Here is a 25,403-nt window from a genome sequence, read left to right as displayed (position 1 = left end):
AACCACGGGATAAAACCACTGTGTCACTCTGTGCTTGATTCTCTTGTGGTACTGTGTTTTGTTGAGATTGTTGAGACTTCACCTTAGCCACTTGGCAATAATCGTGCTAACACTTAACAAGTTTTTGTGGCTTAAGTTTGAAGTTTTTACAGGATCACCTATTCACCCCCCCCTCTAGGTGCTCTCAATTGGTATCAGAGCCGTTCTCTTCAAGAAAGGGACTAACCGCCCGAAGAGATGGATCCTAAGGGGAAGGGAATTGTGATCAACGACAAGGAGAAGGAGTCCTTCGTCAACGAGCCAAGGGATGACAAGTCCAATGACTCGGGCTCGGGCCACAAGCGAAGAGATGGGAAGAAGAAGAAGACAAGACGCATCAAGGAGATCGTCTACTACGACAGCGATGAGTCTTCTTCTTCCCAAAAGGACGACGACTACGACAAACAAAGAAAACCGGTTAATTCGAACTTTTCTTTTGATTACTCTCGTATTCCGCAAAGTTCACATTCTCATTTGCTCTCCATTCCACTCGGCAAGCCCCCACACTTTGATGGAGAGGACTACGGATTTTGGAGCCACAAAATGCGTAGTCACCTATTCTCTCTCCATCCTAGTATATGGGAGATTGTAGAGAGTGGAATGCATTTTGATAGTTCGGATAGTCCCATGTTCATTAATGAACAAATTCATAAGAATGCACAAGCTACTACTGTTCTTCTAGCTTCCTTGTGCAGGAATGAATACCATAAGGTGAGCGGCTTGGATAACGCCAAGCAAATCTGGGACACCCTCAAGATTTCTCATGAGGGGAACGACGTCATCTTACTCACCAAGATGGAGTTGGTGGAGGGCGAGCTTGGACGGTTCGCAATGATAAGGGGCGAGGAGCCAACGCAAACATACAATCGGCTCAAGACCCTTATCAACAAGATAAGAAGCTACGGGAGCACGCGATGGACGGACCACGACGTCGTCCGCCTAATGCTAAGGTCATTTACCGTTCTTGATCCTCACTTGGTGAACAATATACGTGAAAATCCCAGGTACACCAAGATGTCGCCCGAAGAAGTTCTTGGGAAATTTGTTAGCGGGCGAATGATGATCAAGGAGGCGAGATATGTGGACGACGCCTTGAATGGTCCGATCAACGAGCCGCAACCTCTCGCTCTCAAGGCAACACGAAGCAAGGAGGCGCTACCTAGCAAGGTGGCACAAATTGAGGCGGCCGGACTCAACGATGAAGAGATGGCTCTCATCATCAAGAGATTCAAGACGGCGCTAAATGGTCGCAAGGGGCAGCCAAGCAAGACCAAGACCAAGGGGAAGCGCTCATGCTTCAAATGCGGTAAGCTTGGTCATTTTATCGCTAACTGTCCCGATAATGAAAGTGACCAGGAAAAGGGGAACAAAAGAGAAAAGAAGAAGCAATACAAGAAGGCAAAGGGCGAGGCGCATCTAGGAAAGGAGTGGGACTCGGATTGCTCCTCCTCCGACTCCGACAACGAAGGACTCGCCGCCACTGCCTTCAACAAATCGGCTCTCTTCCCCAACGAGCGTCTCACATGTCTTATGGCAAGGGAGAAGAAGGTGAGTACTCAAGACTCCACTTATGCTTCTTCTAGTGATAGTGAGTCTAGTGATGATGACATAGATTATTCATGCTTGTTCAAGGGCTTAGATAGATCTAAGATAGATAAAATCAATGAATTGATTGATGCATTGAATGAAAAGGATAGGCTTTTAGAAAAGCAGGAGGATTTATTGTATGATGAACATGATAAATTTGTAGAGGCACAAAAATCATATGCTTTAGAAGTAAAAAGAAATGAAATGCTTTCTTATGAACTATCTACTTGTCATGAAACCATTTCTACTTTACAAGGTGTTAACAATGATTTAAATGCTAAGTTAGAAGTAGCAAATAAATCTAATTCTTGTGTAGAACATGTTAAGATTTGCACTAGGTGTAAGGATTTCGATGTTGATGCCTGTAGTGAACATCTAGTTTTAATTTCCAAATTAAATAAGGAAGTGGCTAGTCTTAATGCCCAACTTAAGACTAGCAAGAATGAAGTTGATAAAATAAAATTTGCAAGGGATGCCTATACGGTTGGTAGACACCCCTCAATTAAGGATGGTCTTGGCTTCAAGAGAGAGGCCAAGAACTTAACAAGCCATAAGGCTCCCATCTTCGTCAAGGAGAAAGGGAAGGCCCCTATGGCAAGTAATGCTAAAAAGAACCATGCTTTTATGTATTATGATAGGAGAAATGCTAGAAATGCTTATAATGATTTTGATTCACATGTTTATGATTCTCATACCATGTTTGCCTCTAGTTCTTCGTATAAGCATGATAGGGATATGCCTAGGAGAAATATTGCTCATGTGCCTAGAAAGAATGTTATTCATGCTCCTAGGAAAGTAGTGAATGAACCTTCTATAATTTATTGTGCTTTAAACACTTCCTTTGCTATTTGTAGAAAGGATAGGAAAATAGTTGCTAGGAAGTTAGGGGCAAAATGCAAGGGAGACAGGACTTGCATTTGGGTCCCTAAGGATATTTGCACTAACCTTGTAGGACCCAACATGAGTTGGGTACCTAAGACCCAAGCCTAAATTTGCCTTGCAGGTTTATGCATCCGGGGGTTCAAGCTGGATTATTGATAGCGGATGCACAAACCATATGACGGGGGAGAAGAAGATGTTCACCTCCTACGTCAAGAATAAGGATTCCCAAGATTCAATCATATTCGGTGATGGGAATCAAGGCAAGGTAAAAGGGCTAGGTAAAATTGCAATTTCTAATGAGCATTCTATATCAAATGTATTCTTAGTGGAGAGTCTTGGATATAATTTGCTATCTGTCAGTCAATTATGTCAAATGGGATATAATTGTTTATTTACAAATGTAGATGTGTCTGTCTTTAGAAGAAGTGATGGTTCACTAGCTTTTAAGGGTGTATTAGACGGCAAACTTTATTTAGTTGATTTTGCAAAAGAAGAGGCCAGTCTAGATGCATGCTTAATGGCTAAGACTTGCATGGGCTGGCTGTGGCATCGCCGCTTAGCACATGTGGGGATGAAGAACCTCCACAAGCTTCTAAAGGGAGAACATGTGATAGGTCTAACCAATGTTCATTTCGAAAAAGATAGACCTTGTGCAGCTTGTCAAGCAGGGAAACAGGTGGGAGGAGCACATCACAGCAAGAATGTGATGACCACTTCAAGACCCCTAGAGCTGCTGCATATGGACCTCTTCGGACCCGTCGCCTATCTAAGCATAGGGGGAAGTAAGTATGGTTTAGTTATTGTTGATGATTTTTCCCGCTTCACTTGGGTGTTCTTTTTGCAGGATAAGTCTGAAACCCAAGGGACCCTCAAACGCTTCCTCAGGAGAGCTCAAAATGAGTTTGAGCTCAAAGTGAAAAAGATAAGAAGCGACAACGGGTCCGAGTTCAAGAACCTTCAAGTGGAGGAGTTCCTTGAAGAGGAAGGGATCAAGCACGAGTTCTCCGCTCCCTACACACCACAGCAAAATGGTGTGGTAGAGAGGAAGAACAGGACGCTCATTGACATGGCGAGGACGATGCTAGGAGAATTCAAGACCCCCGAGTGCTTTTGGACGGAAGCCGTGAACACTGCTTGCCATGCCATCAACAGGGTCTACCTTCATCGCCTCCTCAAGAAGACGTCGTATGAGCTTCTAACCGGTAACAAGCCCAATGTATCTTACTTTCGTGTATTTGGGAGTAAATGCTACATTCTAGTGAAGAAGGGTAGAAATTCTAAGTTTGCTCCCAAAGCTGTAGAAGGGTTTTTGTTAGGTTATGACTCAAATACAAAGGCGTATAGAGTCTTCAACAAATCATCGGGTTTGGTTGAAGTCTCTAGCGACGTTGTATTTGATGAGACTAATGGCTCTCCAAGAGAGCAAGTTGTTGATTGTGATGATGTAGATGAAGAAGATGTTCCGACGGCCGCTATACGAACCATGGCGATTGGAGAAGTGCGGCCACAGGAACAAGATGAACGAGATCAACCTTCTTCCTCAACTATGGTGCAACCCCCAACCAAAGATGACGAACAGGTACCTCAAGTGGAGGCGCTTGATCAAGGGGGAGCACAAGATGATCAAGTGATAGAGGAAGAAGCACAACCGGCACCTCCAACTCAAGTTCGAGCGATGATTCAAAGGGATCATCCCGTCGACCAAATTCTGGGTGACATCAGCAAGGGAGTAACTACTCGATCTCGATTAGTTAATTTTTGTGAGCATTACTCCTTTGTCTCTTCTATTGAGCCTTTCAGGGTAGAAGAGGCCTTGCTAGATCCGGACTGGGTGTTGGCCATGCAAGAGGAGTTAAACAACTTCAAGCGCAATGAAGTTTGGACACTGGTGCCTCGTCCGAAGCAAAATGTTGTGGGAACCAAGTGGGTGTTCCGCAACAAACAGGACGAGCACGGGGTGGTGACGAGGAACAAGGCTCGACTTGTGGCAAAAGGTTATGCCCAAGTCGCAGGTTTGGATTTCGAGGAGACTTTTGCTCCTGTGGCTAGGCTAGAATCAATTCGTATCTTGCTAGCATATGCCGCTCACCATTCTTTCAGGTTGTTTCAAATGGATGTGAAGAGCGCCTTCCTCAACGGGCCAATCAAGGAGGAGGTGTACGTGGAGCAACCCCCTGGCTTCGAGGATGAACGGTACCCCGACCATGTGTGTAAGCTCTCTAAGGCGCTCTATGGACTTAAGCAAGCCCCAAGAGCATGGTATGAATGCCTTAGAGATTTCTTAATTGCTAATGCTTTCAAGGTTGGGAAAGCCGATCCAACTCTTTTTACTAAGACTTGTAATGGTGATTTGTTTGTGTGCCAAATTTATGTCGATGACATAATATTTGGTTCTACTAACCAAAAGTCTTGTGAAGAGTTTAGCAGGGTGATGACGCAGAAATTCGAGATGTCGATGATGGGCGAGTTGAACTACTTCCTTGGGTTCCAAGTGAAGCAACTCAAGGACGGCACCTTCATCTCCCAAACGAAGTACACGCAAGATCTGCTAAAGCGGTTTGGGATGAAGGACGCCAAGCCCGCAAAGACTCCGATGGGGACCGACGGACACACCGACCTCAACAAAGGAGGTAAGTCCGTTGATCAAAAAGCATACCGGTCAATGATAGGTTCTTTGCTTTACTTATGTGCTAGTAGACCGGATATTATGCTTAGCGTATGCATGTGTGCTAGATTTCAATCCGATCCTAAGGAGTGTCACTTAGTGGCGGTGAAGCGAATTCTTAGATATTTGGTTGCTACGCCTTGCTTCGGGCTCTGGTATCCAAAGGGGTCTACCTTTGACTTAGTTGGATACTCAGACTCCGACTATGCTGGATGTAAGGTCGATAGGAAGAGTACATCGGGGACGTGCCAATTCTTAGGCAGGTCCCTGGTGTCATGGAACTCTAAGAAACAAACTTCCGTTGCCCTATCCACCGCTGAGGCCGAGTATGTTGCCGCAGGACAGTGTTGCGCACAACTACTTTGGATGAGGCAAACCCTCAGGGACTTTGGCTACAATCTGAGCAAAGTCCCACTCCTATGTGATAATGAGAGTGCTATCCGCATGGCGGAGAATCCTGTTGAACACAGCCGCACAAAGCACATAGACATCCGGCATCACTTTTTGAGAGACCACCAGCAAAAGGGAGATATCGAAGTGTTTCATGTTAGCACCGAGAACCAGCTAGCCGATATCTTCACTAAGCCTCTAGATGAGAAGACCTTTTGCAGGTTGCGTAGTGAGCTAAATGTCTTAGATTCGCGGAACCTGGATTGAATTGTAGCATACATGTAGTTATGCTTTTGATCATGTTCCTTTTTGCATTATGTTGCTTATTATGGTGCTCAAGTTGTACAAACACTCCCTGGACCTCACAAGTCCGTTGCAAAGTGATGCACATGTGTAGGGGGAGATGTGTTACAACTTGACCCTTTGAGACTAACCATGTGCTTGAGTTTGATAATTTAGTCTCGAAGGAGGATTGAAAGGGAAAAGGTGGACTTGGACCATGAAAGACTTCCACTGCACTCCGATGAGAGGGTAACTAATTCCAAGTTCATCTCATGAAATCTTATTGCCATTTGCTCTTAATTGAAGACTTTGGTGAGGCAATGGGGTTAAAAAGGCCAAGATTGATCCCGTTTTGGTGCTTGATGCCAAAGGGGGAGAAAATAAAGGCCAAAGCGATAAATGGATCAGCTACCACTTGAGAGATTTTGAAAAGAGTATGATAGAGTTTTTGTTTTTGTCAAAAGCTTTTATTGTCTCTTATTGTCTCTATTGTCAAAAGTTGGCTTCTTGTGGGGAGAAGTATTGAGTATGGGAAATAGGGGAAGTTTTTGAAATCTTTGATCAATCTCTTTTGGAATGACTCTCTTTAAACTTCAACATGTGTGTTTGACTTAGAGATAGAGATTTGAGTTTGATCTGCAAAAACAAACCAAGTGGTGGCAAAGGATGATCCATATATGCCAAAATTGAATCAAAACCAATTTGAGTTTTTATTTGAAGTGATTTTGCACTTGTTCCACTTGCTTTATGTTGTGTTGGCATAAATCACCAAAAAGGGGGAGATTGAAAGGGAAATGTGCCCTTGGGCCATTTCTAAGTATTTTGGTGATTGAGTGCAAACACAAGGGCCTAAATGTGAAAATATGCTCATGGATGAACAAAGTGTAAATCACAAGTAAAGGTATGTTTCTAAGCCTTAGTACATTAGTTTTGTGTACTAACATCTTGTCTAAGTGTTAGAAACAGGAGAAAGAAGAAAAGAAAAGAAGTGGAGAGTGGCTGTGTACAGCCAAAGGCTGCTTCGGGCTGGGGCACCGGACTGTCCGGTGTGCACCGGACAGTGTCCGGTGCGCCAGATCAGCGCAGCGCAAACCAGCCGCTCTCGGGTTTTTCTCCGGCGACTTCGGCTAAAATTCACCGGACTGTCCGGTGTGCACCGGACTGTCCGGTGAGCCAACGGTCGGCAGGGCCAACGGTCGGCCGCGCAATCCGCGCGGGACACGTGGCCGAGCCAACGGTCGGAAGACGGCACCGGACTGTCCGGTGTGCACCGGACATGTCCGGTGCGCCAACAGCGCCAGATCTGCCAACGGTCTGCAACGGTCGTCTTCGCCGTTTAAGGAAACAAATCGGGCACCGGACAGTGTCCGGTGTGCACCGGACTGTCCGGTGCCCCCGACGACAGAAGGCAAGGATGGCCTTCCGGATTTGCTATCAACGGCTCCTAGCTGCCTTGGGGCTATAAAAGGAGCCCCTAGGCGCATGGAGGAGATACATAAGCAACCTTTGAGCATTCTTGATCATCCACACTAAGTCTCTGCGCATTCGTTTGTGTTTCTAAGTGATTCGAGCTCTGTTCTAAGTGAGAACTCTGAGATAGTCTTGTGAGCTCGATTCTTGGCCGTGTGTGTGCGCTTTTGCTGTGGATTTGTGTGTGTTGCTTCCCTCCCTTACTCTGTGTTTCATTTGTGATCATATACTTGTAAGGGCAAGAGACTCCAATTTGTGGAGATTCCTTGCAAACGGGATAGTGAAAGGAAAACAAAACACCGTGGTATTCAAGTGGGTCTTTGGACCGCTTGAGAGGGGTTGATTGCAACCCTCGTCCGTTGGGACGCCACAACGTGGAGTAGGCAAGCGTTGGTCTTGGCCGAACCACGGGATAAAACCACTGTGTCACTCTGTGCTTGATTCTCTTGTGGTACTGTGTTTTGTTGAGATTGTTGAGACTTCACCTTAGCCACTTGGCAATAATCGTGCTAACACTTAACAAGTTTTTGTGGCTTAAGTTTGAAGTTTTTACAGGATCACCTATTCACCCCCCCCCCTCTAGGTGCTCTCAACATCGTCGGTAGGGTTGTGCGTAGCCGTACTCCAGGTATGGTGTATTGTCCTATTTAACTGCCATATGTGTCCCTATAGCGAGTCCTTCGCTGATGTCTTCGTAGAAGTACACGGTGGGTCTTGTGCATCAGCCTCATGTCTCGGTCGTGTGCGACACAGCTCTGCCGATCGTCATGAATCCCACCTCACTAGCCCTCATACGTTGGCATACGCTTGGCATGGTGTATTGTCCTGTCTTCCCTGATATGCGGGCCACTGTTCGGACTTCAGGGCAGAGATCCCCTTACGACTGAGGTTTACTGGCCCCACGGGGCAGTGGGGGGCACATCTGAGGCCGTACATGGAGGCGTTCGGTCGTGCTCGATAGCGACCTCCTGACCTTCCTTTGGTATACTACACGTATGTCCGGACGTGGGTTGGTGATGTCACGTCTTGTCGTAGCCATCGCGGGTCAACATCGTCAGGCCGGGTTCTCTGCCTCGCACGATTAGCTGATTCTGAGTTGGTTGGCCGCCCTGCCTCACAGGGTTGCTCGGCGGGGAGTTGGTCATCCACCCTGCCTTGCAGGGTTTCCCCACGGGGAGTTGGTCGGTCGCTCCGCCTCGTATAGTTGTTTGGCGGGGAATTGGTCGGCCGCTCTGCCTCGCAGGCTCGCTCGGTAGGGAGTTGGTCGGCTAATGGGTCGGAACATGGTGATGGGTTTACTTTTGGATACCCCGTTCCTAGGTACCCGACAATAACCCACCAACCTTAGCACTAAAAACCATGCCTTCTTTTGTGTTACCCCCCTAAATCTATAGATAATTGTAATTAGGTCCCTATAACCAAGGTTTTGTTATAAAATGAATATTTGAAGTCTAAATAAAGCAATTCTTGTTTTGTTATCTTCATAATATTGTGTTAAACATTTTAATATGGTTTTGCAATAGTTTTCATATTCTCGTATATTAATTCTAATTATGGTTATTATAATTGTTTTAAATATAGTTTTTCTAAATAAGGAATTAAAAGAAAACGTAGACCACGAGTTCTTAACCAAAAATAGAACATAAATATTTATTTAATTATCCTTTCTCATAAAATGTGATTTAGTTTTTATATTCAAGTTTTTCATAGTTATTTATGTTGTATGCCTTATAATATTAAATAATGCCATAGAACTTTTCTAAAAAATTGCTAAAAGTGACAAAATTAGTGGTCATGCCTTTATAATTAAAAATGTTTTATATTGTTTTGAATATAGCTTTCTTAATAAAAATATAGGCCATGTGTTTTTAACAAATTAATATATTCATTATCTTTTGCATAAAATCTATTTAGGCCTATATATTAGCTTTTCACAAATAAATGTTTTATAACGTGTTTTATAATCTTTTAACACATAGTCTTAGACATTCAACATTGTTTTCTAAAAAGGATTAAAATGATGCACCTAATGTATATATAGTTATAATTTAGATATTTTCATGCTTATGTCTTGTTTTATAAAAATATGGACCAAACCTTTTGCAAAAAGTGTATCTTTTTATTATAACCTTTGCCTTTGAATGTTTTTGAGAATGAATGTTCTTTTCATTATGTTTTCTTATTATGGTGATTGTTATATGTCATTGAATACTGTATGTTTCTTCTTGTTTGTGTATTATTTTAGAGATTGATTCTTTGATTGAGGATGAGGACCAATTTGGGGAAGATCCTCAAGAGTTTTGTGAGCAAGACAAGTGGACTTCTCCCCTGTATATTATCTTCAAACCTAATCATTACATAATAACTAAGTTTACATTTATATTATGCATAGTTTTGATGGGGTTACTTATTTCACACTCCTAGATTCTACCAACCAAATTCCTTGATAAAACTTGGGTTACACTTTTACTCTAGTAGTTATGTTATCGCTTTAAGTTTATATTTATGCTGGTTCTCTTTTAAATATGATATAGTTCCTAAGATTTTGTTGTGTTGTTAATTATAACAAGATCGTACATGTTAATTGGAACATGGGAAACCACCCAAGAAAACAGTGTAACCACAAGTGTTATATGGTTCTGACTTTGGCAATTAGCTTAATATGTTTAGTGCTTTGCAACCTTTCCTTAAAGATGGGCAAGAGGGGATAGTGATGGGGTAGCTCATGTTATGGGGTGGTAGTCTTGGCTAAGGGCGTGTTTGGTTGGGAAGTCAACTAGAATGGAGATGCTCCATTCTAGTTTTTGAGAATGGAGCCATTGCATTCTGTGTCTGGTAAGTAGAATAAAGTTGCACTATTTTTTGTTTGGTTGAAGAGTAGAATAGGGTGGTGCCGCTTCGTTCTTTGTTGGGTTGAAGAGTCATATGAGTGTGGAGGGAAAGAGAGGGAGGAGAGCACTCGCATCCATGAGCGCTCATGTCAGATCGTTTTGGTGGAGTACAGTGGGGGCATCCAACTATTTATGGTATATTCCCATCTGGAGACTCCAGGAGCCGCTCCACTGCTCTTTCGTTGGAAACCAAATATCTAGAAAATAAGAATGTAGCCACTCCATTCTCATCCACTCCTCAACCAAACACACCCTAAGTTACCTCGCCCAAAATTGTCACCACAGTGACTTAAAACATCATTTGGTTATTTTGTATTAAGTGTATTTTATAAAAATCTCATAGTGGAACCCTAGTCATTCACATTAGAAGTGAATATGGGCCTTGCAAACCCAAGCTAGAGGGGATAGACAACTTGTGGGTAAAGTTTTTCCACCTCTGTAGAATGTAGAACTGATATATCAGTCGTGCTCATGATTAAAAGCGGTCTAGACCCTCACGTGATAATTGAACTTATAATGGAGAAGAAAATATGTTCTTTTTTGCTTAAGTGGTTTTAAGTTTATGATGATTATTATATTACTTATGCTTAATTAGGGTTGGTATATTACTTATCAAGAGTTGTTAATAAAAATTGACCAACTAAAATGCTAACCAGATTAAACCTTAGTCTTACTTTGCTAGCTATGCATTTTCACCCCACTTACTGAGTACCAACCATAAGTGTACTCATCCTTTTTATATTGTTGATCAGAAGGATGTGAAGATGAAAATTTTGGTGATTACATCGATGGATTCTAATCTAGTGATAATCCGGCCATCTTCCTATGAAAGTGTACTTTGATAAACTGTTTAAAACATCAAGTCCCAGCAATGTAATAAATGTATTAGTATCTTCATTTACGCTATTATGCATTGTTATTTTGATATATATTACACTTGTGACATTAACTTATTATGGGAATGAATCCTGACATATATATACTGTGCATTTCGTTTTGCCTTGACAACTAGGGGCATTGCCATGGCAATGACATATATATATAGTATGCATTTGGTTTTGCCTTGACAACAAGGGGCATTACCATGGCAACGCCACTCCGATGCGTGAAAGTGAGCGAGAAAGAAGAACGAATGGCATAGATTAATACGTGGAGACTGTCCTAATAAGGACAAACAAGTCTATTCCAATCAAAATATATATCCTTATGTATGTTACGTGGATTTGTAGCTGTTGTGTAGCCAAACACTTCACTAATAGATTCACGAAGGATCTCAGATCTACTAGTAGAGTTGATTTTATTGTGAATTCTAGATACAGATTCAATTTTTTAATGGCGGAGGTATCCTAAACAAACCCTAACGTCAACACGTAACGTGATATTTTGTCGCATGCAGTTTCTCAAATTAATGACCCTGTTCATCATGTACTGCCTATATTTCATATATTTTCAAAGAGTAAAAATATTAAACTTGGAGGGTCGAATTGTTGACCTTGAAACCATAGTGTGCGCCAAGACAATTGTATTGGAGCGGGGGCCTCACATTGATTAGCACAACGTTTTAGGCTGAGTTGTCGTTGATTGTGTATTGCGATCGAATCGCCTGTGCCATCACAAAATTATTGAGCAACCGACAAGGCTAAAGAGGAAAAAAAAGGTTAGTAGCTCAATCCTACTACTAGGACGACTAGTATTATTAGGTCATTTTTCAATGGCAATTTGATAGAGGTTCATTCACATTAAATGATGTGCCATATCAACAATTTAGATGATGTGGCAAGCAATTATTAATGAAGAAAAAGGATTAAATGAGTTTCATGTCTACACAATTAAATAGACACATTGTCTCTTGTACGTTACCTATAAAACCGTGCTGAATGAAACCCTTACTACTGACTGTAAAAAGACTATTTCAACCAAGATTTCATTTCTTTCTTAATTATGTGGCATCTTGGCGAAACACAAATATGAAATCTACCACTGTGAGTCTGTGACTCTGGCCTTATGGGACAAGCACGTCACATCCGGTTTAGATTGAAATTTAGTTCATGCTGGACCATGTACATTATTACAAAGGGTTTAGTCTGACTTTAGTTGTTAAAGAAAGCGAGTAGACCAATATATAAGACTTCTAGAGTCTATTGCATTATTTTTAGGTTAATCCTTTTACGCCAAGAGGGAATTAAAGTATAATTAGGCTAATGGTAGGTGTGGTTTACTCAGCGTGTAGAGTATCTCTGAGCCGCAGGTATAGGCCCTGCGTGGTGGTGCATGGCATGACACACACCAGTCTATCATATCTCCGGGGGGGGGGGGGGGGGGGGGGTTATGTGGAGCAAGGACAAAAAGCAAGTGAGACAGACAATAGTATAGATATGGTCCGCTCAAAGTATAGAACAGATCTAAGCTGTTTAGACTTTGGGACGTTACAAAGCATGCATTTTGTTTAAACGTAACTCTGGGGCGTTACAAAGCATTTTCTTCGCAATACTATGTGAGGGCTACACCTAACACTGCGTCATGCATTATTGCACACTACTGCAAGAGTAGTAGTCAACTGTTCTCGAGGTCACCGCGTGGAGGTCCATGCCTGCTTCGAAAACTTCGAGGTCACCTCTGCAACGTCAACCACTGCAAGAGGAAAGAATTGTTCGTGTAGTCAGCGGATGCCTGTGTTGATCTTCAAGCATGAAGTTCTGACCTAATGCAGGTCGTCGTTTACTAGTTCCACTCTGAACAGAATGCCAGAACCTGACCACAAAAGGTAATTAAACACTGGATCTAATCTTTATTTCTACTATATCGAATCACCTAGTTTCATGCGTCATGCTTCGCGCGTTAACTCTGTTCCTCTCCCCCGTTTCACTTACGTCTATCAATGCTCCATTACACTACAGATGAGTCGTAATAAATCACTCAAGTCCAACAAAACAGTAAGTCACACGCAATTTAACACCCCACATAATACTATCCCGCTAGCTAAAAGAGGACGAGCGATCGAACAAGCTATAAAAAAAAGAGGTTGAGCTTCTTTTCAACTCATATCTTTCTCGGTCTTTTGACTAAGACAAAATGTCATATTTGTTCTTGTCAGTTTAATATATGATATATGGATCATATATTTACTTTGATATTATATTTATCTTTTATAGGTATATAAGATATGGGTGTGTGTCGTCGCAACGTACGTACGAGTATTGGTACTAGTTACTCCCTTTGTTCCAATTTATAATTCTTTGACTTTTTACTTCAAGTTTAACCGACTCGTATTATTAAAAAAAATTCATAATTATTGTTAATTTTTACTATAATATCGTCTACATTATAGTATACTTTAAGTATGGTTTTGAATTTTTCATTTTTTCGAAAAAAATATTGAATAAGACGAGTCGATCAAATTTAGCATACAAAAGTCAAACGAATTATAAATTGAGACAGAAAGTATTATATATGGGTGATCTCGTTATCTTTTGGTTGTCTACAAGTTTCACTGCATACTGGAGAGAATGGCGGAGTCGCTTATGGGTGAAAAAAAATCGAAAATCCCACCCAAACACCTCTCACAACAGATTCTCCAAACAGCGGTTTTTCAAAAAAAAAACATGATTGTCAGATAATCGAGTTTCAGAAAAAGCGAGTCCAAACAGGGCCTATGAAGCAATGAAAATCGTATCCATGCATATTTGGGCCTTCGGGTGGGAATGGATCAGGTGGATCCATTGGATAGCTGATCCAATCCCAAAATCTCTACTACTTATTCAGGCTGCAATAGTAGCCTGCCTTTTTGTGTTCTGCCGGTTCGGTCTCTGACAGGTAGGGCCCACATAACCCGTCTCTGCGTATGATCCCGGTCTCTGACAGGTTCCCCGTGCATGCTCCTGGTTCAGCCAAAAAAATACATCCCACAACGCATCCGGTGACCACAACAGTACTACTACGCGCATAGGTAGGCATATAAGCAGATTTAAACACCAACCGGTGGGCAATGTGGTACTAATTTTAACTTGCAAACCATGAAGACAAAGACACATGCGCCATATGAGGCCCATCTGCCAATTTGTACGAGGCCCATCTCCCACGACAAATGAAAACCCTAATCTCCAGCACCCCGGCGGCCTCCAGCGCTCCCGCTCCTTGCTCGCCTCCACCCGCGGCAACCACCGCCCTGCGGCCCCCGCCGCTTGCCAGCCTCCACCGCGCCGCGAGTCGCGTTGTTCCTGCACCAGCTGGTCCTGGAGCACGGGAGGACGAGCATGTCCTGGTTCGGCCCCAACCCCAAGGTGACCATCGTCGACCCGGACCTGGCCAAGGACGTGCTGTCCAACAAGTTCGGCCACTTCGAGAAGCTCAAGGTCCCGGTGCTGTCCAAGATGCTGGGCTCCGGCGTGGCCAGCCACGAGGGCGAGAAGTGGGTCAAGCACCGGAGGATCCTCAACCCTGCGTTCCATCTTGAGAAGCTCAAGGTACTACTAACTACTACATATAATTAATTGCATATAATTAATTGATCCTTGGAATTATCTGGCAATGTGCAGCGCATGCTGCCGGCGTTTTCTACGTGCTGCGAGGAGCTGGTGAGCAGGTGGGCGGCGGAGTCCCTTGGCTCCGACGGCTCATGCGAGCTGGACGTCTGGCCGGAGCTGCAGAACCTGACGGGAGACGTCATTTCTCGCACCGCGTTCAGCAGCAGCTACAGCGAAGGGAGAAGGATCTTCCAGCTACAGGCCGAGCAAGCTTCGCTTGTCATGACCAACATTCGGAAGATCATGATCCCCGACTACATGTGAGTTAGTAGTTAGTACTACCTTGGTTGTTGTGTGCTCAGTACTGACGATTAAACAGTTAGCAGTGTGTTCAGTACTGATTAAACAGTATCCTAAAACAAAATGTTTCACGGAACGTACGGGGCCATGCCTTGCCTTGATCAGGTACTTGCCTACCGTGAACAACAGGAAGATGCGCAGGAACAACAGGGAGGTGGAGTCAATCCTGCGAGAGATAATCGGGAAGAGGATCCAGGCGATGGAACGAGGCGAGGGCACCAAAGACGACCTGGTGGGTCTACTGTTGGAGACAAACATGAGAGACGACATGGGGATGACGATCGAAGACGTGATCGAGGAGTGCAAGGTGTTCTACTTCGCCGGGATGGAGACCATGTCGGTGCTGCTACGTGGACGATGGTGGTGCTCAGCATGCACCCGGAGTGGCAGGACCGCGCGAGGGAGGAGGTGACGGCTCTGTTCGGCAGGGACGGCAAGCCCGAGTACGACGGTCTAAGCCGCCTCAAAGTCGTGAGTACTGCTGACTACTTCTTACGACCGTTCATTCAGATTACTCTTGTTCCTTTTGTGTCGTCGTCCGTGCGCGTGCGTGCAGAATGACCGATGGATGAGTGAAACGGCAACGCATGCGTGTCATGTATATATATGCTGTAGGTGACCATGGTGCTCTACGAGGTGCTCCGGCTGTACCCGTCGGCCACCTCCGTCGTCCGGCAAACGTACAAGGAGATGGAGGTCGGAGGCGTCACCTACCCCGCCGGCGTGATCCTGGAGCTGCCCGTGCTGCTCATCCACCACGACCCGGACATCTGGGGAGGCGCGCGAGTTCAGGCCTGACAGGTTCTCCGAGGGCGTGTCTAGGGCCTCCAAGGACCCCGGCGCGTTCCTCCCGTTCGGCTAGGGCCCGCGCATCTGCATCGGCCAGAACTTCGCGCTGTTGGAGGCCAAGATGGCGCTCTGCATGATCCTCCAGTGGTTCGAGTTCGGGCTCGCGCCATCCTACGCTCATGCGCCGCATACCGTGATAACCTTGCATCCTATGCACGGTGCGCAGCTTAAGCTCAGAGCAATATGATCTCGACACGATGGGTGTCCCATCGTTGATGCCATTGTTACGTATAACCTTACAATTCAGATAGGCATTCGGCCCTGTTAATGTCTGAAATAAGTATCTTCGCGTTGGCATTTTGTAATGTGCTTTTCACGTACCATTGGTGCTTTATTGCCTTTTGTATATAAACATGTGGATATATGTAACTCATACATTACACAAACAAACACAAACACACCAGAGCCAGAGCTATAGGGTGGAGCTATAAACCGTGGCTCTACTTTTGTACACAAAACTGGCTCCACATGTTCTTCCAATCCTGCAACTGCGTTTTTCGCATCCCCGTTTGGTACAGCTTCTCTGGCTCTTCCTGTGTTCTTGATCCCTTTGTTCCCTTTGATTTCATCTCCGCTCACTTTCTTTCTGTTCGATTTTGACGCCTGCAGATTGCAAGAACGGGACTGCTAAGCAAGCTAAGATTTCAATGGCATATTCCTTCATACATAGGCCATTGAGCGACGAGGCACTCCGCGTCAGCACTCCCGTGGTGGTCACTTGCAATGACCAGAGACGGGAGGTCTCCGTTGCCCAGAACATCGCTAACAAGGAAATTAACCGCACTGTTGCATTCGACAAGGTAGCTATTTTACTCCACTTGTTGGCCACTGCCACACCCCAGGCATTCACTTGATTGATTCATCACTTGGTAACCAACCGAACACGCAGGTGCTAGGTCCAAAGTCTCAACAGCAGGACGTCTTCAACCATGCTGTTGTGCCACTTGTCAGTGAGGTTTTGGACGGTTATAATTGCACAATATTTGCATATGGCCAGACTGGAACTGGCAAAACATACACAATGGAAGGAGGAGGGGGCAAAGCACTAGTGCAGTTTTTATTATATATATTCACATGCTACACATGTTTCTGAATTCTGATGCAGTTAGTTTGCTGCTTCAACTGACGCCATAACTCTACTCCATTCCTGTAGAATGATGACCTCCCGACTGATGTCGGTGTCATTCCAAGTGCTGTTAAGCGCATATTTGACATCCTCGAGGCACAGAGTGCAGAGTACAACATGAAGGTTTCTTTTCTTGAGCTGTACAATGCGGAGCTCACTGATCTTCTAGCTCTACAATGAGGTAAATGTAAATGTGATGTACCGGCCACTACTTCATCCTCAGATCTCAAGTCTTCCCGTGTTCTTGATCCCTTTGTTCCCTTTGATTTCATCTTCGCTCACTTTCTTTCTGTTTGATTTTGACGCCTACAGATTGCAAGAACGGGACTGCTAAGCAAGCTAAGATTTCAATGGCCTATTCCTTCATACATAGGCCATTGAACCGGAAGATTTTGTCGGTATTCGGTAACTATAGGATCATGTGGTTGTTGGTCAAGTTGGACCAATTATGCTGGCTCATTTGTTGGATGTTTTGACAAGTCGATTCTAGCTTCCTTATGATCTATGTTAGATTTGGTAATGCATACCAGTTAGTAAAGCATTTATGATGTACATTGTTATACATAGAGCTTTACATCGCAAAAATTATCAGTTTCCCTCAGTTACGATATGCATTTAGTATTTATCGTATTTTGAAAATTAATAACCTATTATACTATGATAGGCTTGACTTCATGTTTATCTAAATAACTTAGTGCGATGATGCTTGAAAACGTATCTTCCATTTTGCCAGATCAATGAATAAAAGGATTATTCATATCAATGTCCATGCACCTTCTCAGAAAATCCTTTTGTGATGTTGGTGTTGGTTTCCTGGACCTGTACTAGTACATATGCTAAGTCATCCACAAATCTGACCCAGAATTGTACCGTTCTTTTTATAGCCATGTTTGGTACTTGTTTGAGTGCTCCATAGTTCGCAAGTTTGTTTTGTTATGATGTATTTTGACATTTGAATCTCATACATGCTTAGGAACTACTGATTTGAATTTATGGGCTAACAGTTCCAGCATTTCAAATAGAAAGTATGCTATATCAAATAAGTTGATGATACTTTTGGTACTGGAGAATGAAGCTAGACTGCATTTGATATTAGAAGTCTGTTTGTCTGATTGTAGTTGATTATAAAGAAGCTAGAGCTGATATTAGAAGTCTGATATTAGAAGTATGTTTGTCTGATTGCAGTTGATTATAAAGAAGCTAGAGCTTCCAGTCAAGTTTGATATTAGAAGTCTTCTTTTGCTTTTACATTTTGTTTTTTTATGATCTTGATCTTAGAAGCAGGGTTTTGGTACCAGCTTAACTAATTTTCTGAAGTTTTATGTTCTTACTTTAATTATAACTAGATGATTGCAATAAGATATCATGAGGCGCGCCGAGGAGAACAGGGACCTCCTCTCCGCCTCCTCCTTCGACAGGCAGCTGCTGCGGTACGACCATCAGGCGTTTCATCTGTTGTACAATATGTAAATCAATCTTCCATTGGTATGAACTGTGATCTGATTCTTTGTCTCGACCGGTGCAGGAAGGAGGTGGTGAGGAGGGTCAAGGCCGCGGTGGCGGGACGTGAGTGAAGTGAGCTTTGTCGAGCCTATATGTGGAGGTCGGTCGTGAAGCTGGGACTAGGACAAGGGCGAGCTGAAGGCTAGAAGCTGTAAATGCACCCTTCAAGAGTCTTCATAGGCCAAGTCTCTACGTAGGTGTTGACAAAAAGGAAAATTCATGACAATGCGTTTATATGAGATTGTCCAATATCGAAACCAAGAATACATGGGGGACAACTGTATTCGATTTTTGTTTCTCTTTCGTGGAGTATTACTGAAATATATGCTTCCAATGTTGAAGTTTCCAAATTAAATGTTATCTCTGTACAAAGTGTGCAGGCTCGGTTATAGGAATTTTATAAAGCAAATGACAAATATACATGTACGAACTTCAAATATTTCCTGGTACTAACCTCTCTGCTCTGAGATGACATGTTCTTTTGTTGTTATGAAATCAAATATTTCTTCATGATCTCTTATAATCTGTCAAATGATGTTTGCCCAGTGGCAATAGAAAACCCTTATATTAAAGAGATAATCGATGATGATGCGAACAGACCTAAAGATGTTTGCTCAACTTTTGCTATGAATTTATTAGTAGGATGTCTTGGATATAGAGTAAGCAAGTTATGTGCTGTTTATTTTCATGCTAAATGATCTTTCTGGAACTTACAGTAGAAGGAAACAGTGGGCGATGAAAGCAAGGAATTTGGGAGGTACATGCGACAGAGAGAAGAGCAAGAGAAGCAGGAAGCGGAGTTGTTCACTCGGGCTCTTGTAACCAAACATGATAAGCAGATCGAGAAGCGCATAAGGAGACAACTTCATGGGTATGTTCAGATAGTTTATCTTTTGTTGCTTATTGACTGTGTAAATACACAATCGCCTTTGATAGCACTTGGTTTGCCCATTGGGATTTTCAGCTTGTCTTAATATCCAACGTACACCACCATATGATATCTGATCCCGACAACAGGCTAGGAGGCTTAACTGACGGTTTTGGCCTTGGGATGAACATGCTGTTGGGAGGAGACAAGGAAGATGATGGCGGTTCAAGAAAGTCGCATGGCAAAAGCGGAAACTGAAAGAAGCACGTGAAGAACAGCAAGAAGAGGATGAGGCATTAGCCCTAGACCCACACTGTTGTAGCACTTCAATATACTGATAGAGCCTAGAAGATGGTTCAAGCAAGCCACACGAAAAGTTGAAGCCGGAGAAAATACCAAGAAACCAAGTAGAGAAAAAAAGTTTTGGTTCCTATAGGCGTATTATTTCTGAAACACAAAACTTGATCTGAGCGACTGATCGTGAGCTAATGTAACAGTATGAATTATATGGCTTGAACATGGTAGGTGTAAAATGTTTTGTTCATCGGTAGAGTATTCCAGATGTGATCGGCTTAACAGTATGAATTATATAGAACTATGTGAGCCAATGTAACAGTATGAATTATATAAGTTATCAAGATATTATATGCCCTCGTTGCAACGCACGGGCACTGACTTATTATGATAATATTTGTTGTTCTGTATCTATGTTTCGTACTAATTTTTTACTTCCGTGGCAACGCACGGGCACGAACCTAGTTAAGATAAATGATCCTAGGGGTTGACATCAAAGTTTGAAATGGGTTAGTAAAACCAGAACATATGACCCAACTAGCTAAGTGCTCGTACGTTGTGACGATATCTATACATTTAAAGTAGATCTTACTCAAATGAAATTAATATTACTTAATCTGTACATTTAGGGTGTGTTTGGTTACGGGACAGTCAAGACAGGGACGTCCTCTGGCATCCTCTCTCGTCCCTCCAATTTTGAAGGACAACTAGGGACAACATTGGGATAATTCTGTCCAACCCTGACTCTGAACCAAACAACCTTATTTAAGAGATCGTCCTATCCCGTCCCATCCTGTCATTGTAGATCTTACTCAAATGGAATTAATATTATCTGACTACGTGGGTACAACATTGGTGTACGAGTATACATGTCCAAATAAACCAGGTCTGATGAGTGGCCTATGGCCCGACAAGGTTTTGGTCATCTCGAGCACGACATGACTTGGCCCTATTTTATTATTTTGTTGTTTTTCTATAAAATCTCTATAATATACTTAATATAGAGTATAAAACATAAAAGCATGTGTTCTAGTGGCTACATGGATGTGAACGTGGGTTTAGAGCTAACAATTGTGCATAATTTTTCTTATTTTTACCATTTAAACCCCACATCCGTATGGAAAACTGTAGATGAGTCCGAGAATTTATCCATATTGTCGGTATATGGCTACGATGGTTTCTATATAGAGAACATATCTAGTGCACATGACACATATTAAATCAGCACCACTCATTTTAGATCTAATGTCTTTAGTTGTTTGGTATATTTTACTAAGGACACCCTCCGACGTGGTGGGGTGTAGTGGTGGAAGGTGTTATTTGTAAAACAATGATCAACCAAAGACGTTAGATCTAAGATGGATAGTGATGATTTAATATGTGCACCATGTGCACTAAGCTTCCATGTGCACCAGATATGTCATCTTCTATATATCATGTGTGATTATATTTTAAATTTTCTAATTATTAGTTCATATATTAACGATATCAATTTATCTTAATTTTAATGCAATTATACAAGTGTTGTTGTGGTATAGGGTATTGGTTCGATCCCTACTCTCACTTAATTTTTTTGCTACATGCCTTGAATTTTGATGCAGACACAAACATGCGCGAGGAGGCCTGGGATGCTCGCGCGGGAGCGCATTGACGCACGAAGAAACCGACGAAACTCCTGTATTATATAATAGTAAAGATAAATATTTTCTGCTAAAGCAGTGGCGGTCGCAGAACCTGTGGCTAGCTAGGGCGGTTACGCCGCGCGTGGGTAGGGGCGGGCGCGATATAATGGGAGAGGGCATGCGCGGTTGGATGGCGTGGGGCGATAGAACGGACGGTGCAGATGTGTGGACGACAGAACTACAAGTTTATTACAAAAGATGTAAGTGACTTTTTTGCAAAAAAATGACGCATGACGATCGTTGAAACTGATGCCTTAATATAGTAGAGACAAAGATAGGTGAGGTAGATCGACGCATTTATCATGTAATATTTTTTAAATAGACTTATTTATTTATTTATTTATTTACGATTAAATATGCTTAGTCATAATTGATAGCATGACTGTGCCTAGAAGTATGTTTAAAAATATTATAGAAGTGAAAAAAATAATAAAACTACATAATAGTTGGCATATTTTGAACATATTTATGCATATGACTGAACTATTGTGTACATGTCATGTGTGGGATGTTTGGCCTATTCATGATCAACTACATTATTTTGGTCGGTCTTTATATCCATACAGTATTGTCGGGGACCATAATTAGGGGTACCCCAAAGACTCCTAATCTCAGCTGGTAACCCCCATCAGCACAAAGCTGCAAAGGACTGATGGGTGCGATTAAGTCAAGGTTCGGTCCACTCAAGGGACACGATCTCGCCTCGTCCGAGCCCAGCCTCGGGCAAGGGCAGCCGACCCCGGAGGATTCACGTCTCGCCCGAGGGCCCCCTCAAGCAACTGACACATCTTCGGCTCGCCCGAGGCCTAGTCTTCGCCAAGAAGCAACCTTGGCCAGATCGCCACACCGACCGACCGCACCGCAGAAGCATTTAATGCGAGGACGGCCTGACACCTTATCCTGACGCGCGCCCTCCAGTCGACAGAGCCGAAGTGACCACAGTCACTTCGCCGCTCCACTGACCGGCCTGACGAGAGGACAGCGCCGCATGCGCCGCTCCGACTGCTGTGCCACTCGACAGAGTGAGGCTGACAGCAGCCAAGTCCGGCCTCGGGCGCCATAGGAAGCTCCGCCTCGCCCGACCCCAGGGCTCGGACTCGGCCTCGGCCCCGGAAGACGATGAACTCCGCCTCGCCCGACCCCAGGGCTCGGACTCGGCCTCGGCCCCGGAAGACGACGAACTCCGCCTCGCCCGACCCCAGGGCTCGGACTCGGCCTCGGCTCCGGAAGACGACGAACTCCGCCTCGTCCGACCCCAGGGCTCGGACTCGGCCCCGGAAGACGACGAACTCCGCCTCGCCCGACCCCAGGGCTCGGACTCGGCCTCGGCCCCGGAAGACAACGAACTCCGCCTCGCCCGACCCCAGGGCTCGGACTCGACCTCGACCACGGAAGACAGACTCGACCTCGACCTCGGAGGAGCCTCCGCCTCACCCGACCCAGGGCTCGGTCCGACCACGTCACAGGGGGGCCATCATTACCCTACCCCTAGCTAGCTCAGGCTACGGGGAACAAGACCGGCGTCCCATCTGGCTCGCCCCGGTAAACAAGTAATGATGGCGCCCCGCGTGCTCCATGACGACGACGGCTCTCGGCCGCTTACGGAAGCAAGGAGACGTCAGCAAGGACTCGACAACCCCGACAGCTGTCCTTCCGCCAGGCTCCAGCGCTCCTCCGACGGCCACGACATCTCATGAACAGGGTGCCAAAACCTCTCCGGCTGCCACGACGGCATGTACTTAGGGCGCTAGCTCATCTCTGCTAGACACGTTAGCACACTGCTACACCTCCCATTGTACACCTGGGCCCTCTCCTTACGCCTATAAAAGGAAGGCCCAGGGCACTCGTAAGGAGGGTTGGCCGCGCGGGGAGGACGGGACGGCGCGTGCAGGCCTCTCGCTCCCTCCCACGCGGACGCTTGTAACCCCCTACTGCAAGCGCACCCGACCTGGGCGCGGGACAAACACGAAGGTCGCGGCTTTCCCCTTTACGCCTGTCTCCCCCTGGTTTCCCCCCTTCGCGCTCCGTCTCGCGCCGACCCATCTGGGCTGGGGCACGCGGCGACAACTTACTCGTCGGTCCAAGGACCCCCCCGGGGGTCGAAACGCCGACAGTTGGCGCGCCAGGTAGGTGCCAGCTGCGTGTTGACGAACAACTTTCCGTCAAGCTCCAGATGGGTAGTCTCCAGCAACCTTTTCAGCCTGGGACGATGCTCCATTTCGGGAGTCTTGAGTTCATGTCCCTCGACGGCAGCTACGACATGATACTCCTTCCCCCGCCGCACGACAGCGACAATGGCGGTCGACAACCCGCCCGCCGGCAGCGGAATCGGCGACGTCTTCCCCACGTGGTGGAAGAACAACATTCGGGTCTGTCCCGTCGCCTCCCCCGCCGACGGAGGAGGAGGCGGGGCAACCAAGGCCAAGCAGGAGGCGGCACCTCGTCGGCTGTCGAGCGAGTCGACGGCGTCGGCGCCCCAACGGGGGACACGTCGGGCATCGACCTCGCGTCTGAGACGAAGACGAGCGCCGTTTCCCCGCAACACGCCAACTCCAAGCGGACGGACGACGCCAGCACGCTCGCAAAGGACTTGCTGGGCGTCACCCTCGTACCCGAGACGACGGTGCAGTCTGCCCCTCACGCGACTTCGTCACCGCCTGTCGACCAGGAGGTACCGACCGATTCCCATCTCGTGCCTTTTGGATTCAGCCTCGACCCACCAAGCGACTTCGCTTCGGTGGAAGCCTTCATAGAGGCGTGTCCAAACCCTCCGGGGTACGGTGTGCGGTCACCCTAGGACCGGCTGACGGCCATCTCGACCTACGGGCCCTCGGGTTCCGGGGAAGATGACGAACCCGACTTTTGTTGGGATTTCTCCGGACTTGGTAACCTTAGTGCCATGCGGGACTTCATGACCGCATGCGACTACTGTCTTTCCGACTGTTCCGACGGTAGCCGCAGCTTCGGCGACGAGGACTGCGGCCCAAGTCGTGAATGTTTCCACGTCGATCTAGGGGGTCCCGGCGAAGGCAACCATCTTGGTATACCGGAAAACGGTGATCCCCTAGGCCTCCGCCTCGCGTTGACATCCTTCGGGAGCTAGCTGTGGTCCCAGTCCCTGCGGGGGGTCAGGACGCACAGCTCGAGCAAATCCGCGAGATGCAGGCCAGGCTCGACGAGGGAGCAGGAACACTTGAGCCGTTCCGTCGGGACATCAGACAGGAATGGGCGGGCCAAGCTCCGGCCGGAGAAGCGCGTCATCTACCCCAGGCCGTCCAGCACCGCATCGCCGACGATGTCAGGGCAAGGCCACCACCGGCTTCTAGTGGGGTCGGCCAGAACCTGGCTGCAGCGGCAATACTTCTCCGCGCGATGCCGGAGCCATCAACCACCGAAGGGCGGCGTATCCAGGGGGAGCTCAAGAATCTCCTGGAGGATGTCGCGGTCCGACGGGCCGAAAGCTCTGCCTCCCGAAGGCAGGGATACCCCTCGAAGCATCGCGCCGCGACTTCCCGATTCATGCGGGAAGCCTCGGTCCACACCGGGCGCACGCGCAACACAGCGCCTGTGGCCCCGGGTCGCCTCGGCAACGAGCACCACCACCGCAACCGTCGAACCCACCTCGACGAGAGGGTGCGCCGAGGCTACCACCCCAGGCGTGGGGGACGCTACGACAGCGGGGAGGATCGGAGTCCCTCGCCCGAACCACCCGGTCTGCAGGCTTTCAGTCGGGCCATACGACGGGCGCCGTTCACGACCCGTTTCCGAACCCCGACTACTATCACGAAGTACTCGGGGGAGACGAGGCCGGGACTGTGGCTCGCGGACTACCGGCTGGCCTGCCACCTAGGTGGAATGGACGATGACAACCTCATCATCCGCAACCTCCCCCTGTTCCTCTCCGACACCGCTCGAGCCTGGCTGGAGCATCTGCCTCCGGGGCAGATCTCCAACTGGGACGACCTGGTCCAAGCCTTCGCCGGCAACTTCCAGGGCACGTACGTGCGCCCTGGGAACTCCTGGGATCTCCGAAGCTGCCGCCAGCAGCCGGG

General features: G+C 45.9%; 1 non-coding gene and 2 pseudogenes across 3 annotated transcripts; all 3 read left to right on the top strand.

Moving 5' to 3' along the window:
* Positions 1–13,247: 13,247 nt before the first annotated feature.
* LOC111589701 (U2 spliceosomal RNA) lies at positions 13,248–13,435 on the top strand. The gene has a single exon (XR_004850942.1). It is a non-coding gene; the product is annotated as a U2 spliceosomal RNA (small nuclear RNA).
* Positions 13,436–14,292: 857 nt separating this feature from the next.
* On the top strand, positions 14,293–16,261 carry LOC100274358 (uncharacterized; annotated as a pseudogene). The gene is made up of 4 exons (NR_146337.1): positions 14,293–14,669; positions 14,742–14,989; positions 15,135–15,500; positions 15,645–16,261. The product of NR_146337.1 is annotated as an uncharacterized protein (transcript).
* Positions 16,211–18,854, top strand: LOC110006324 (uncharacterized; annotated as a pseudogene). Its single transcript, NR_146338.1, has 5 exons — positions 16,211–16,390; positions 16,488–16,678; positions 16,768–17,185; positions 17,317–18,434; positions 18,530–18,854. The product of NR_146338.1 is annotated as an uncharacterized protein (transcript).
* The last annotated feature ends 6,549 nt before the right edge of the window (positions 18,855–25,403 follow it).

Source organism: Zea mays, chromosome 6 (assembly GCF_902167145.1).
Source record: "Zea mays cultivar B73 chromosome 6, Zm-B73-REFERENCE-NAM-5.0, whole genome shotgun sequence".
NCBI lineage: Eukaryota > Viridiplantae > Streptophyta > Magnoliopsida > Poales > Poaceae > Zea > Zea mays.
The sequence above is the reverse complement of the archived record's forward strand: the minus strand, read 5'-3'. Positions and strand labels throughout refer to the sequence as shown.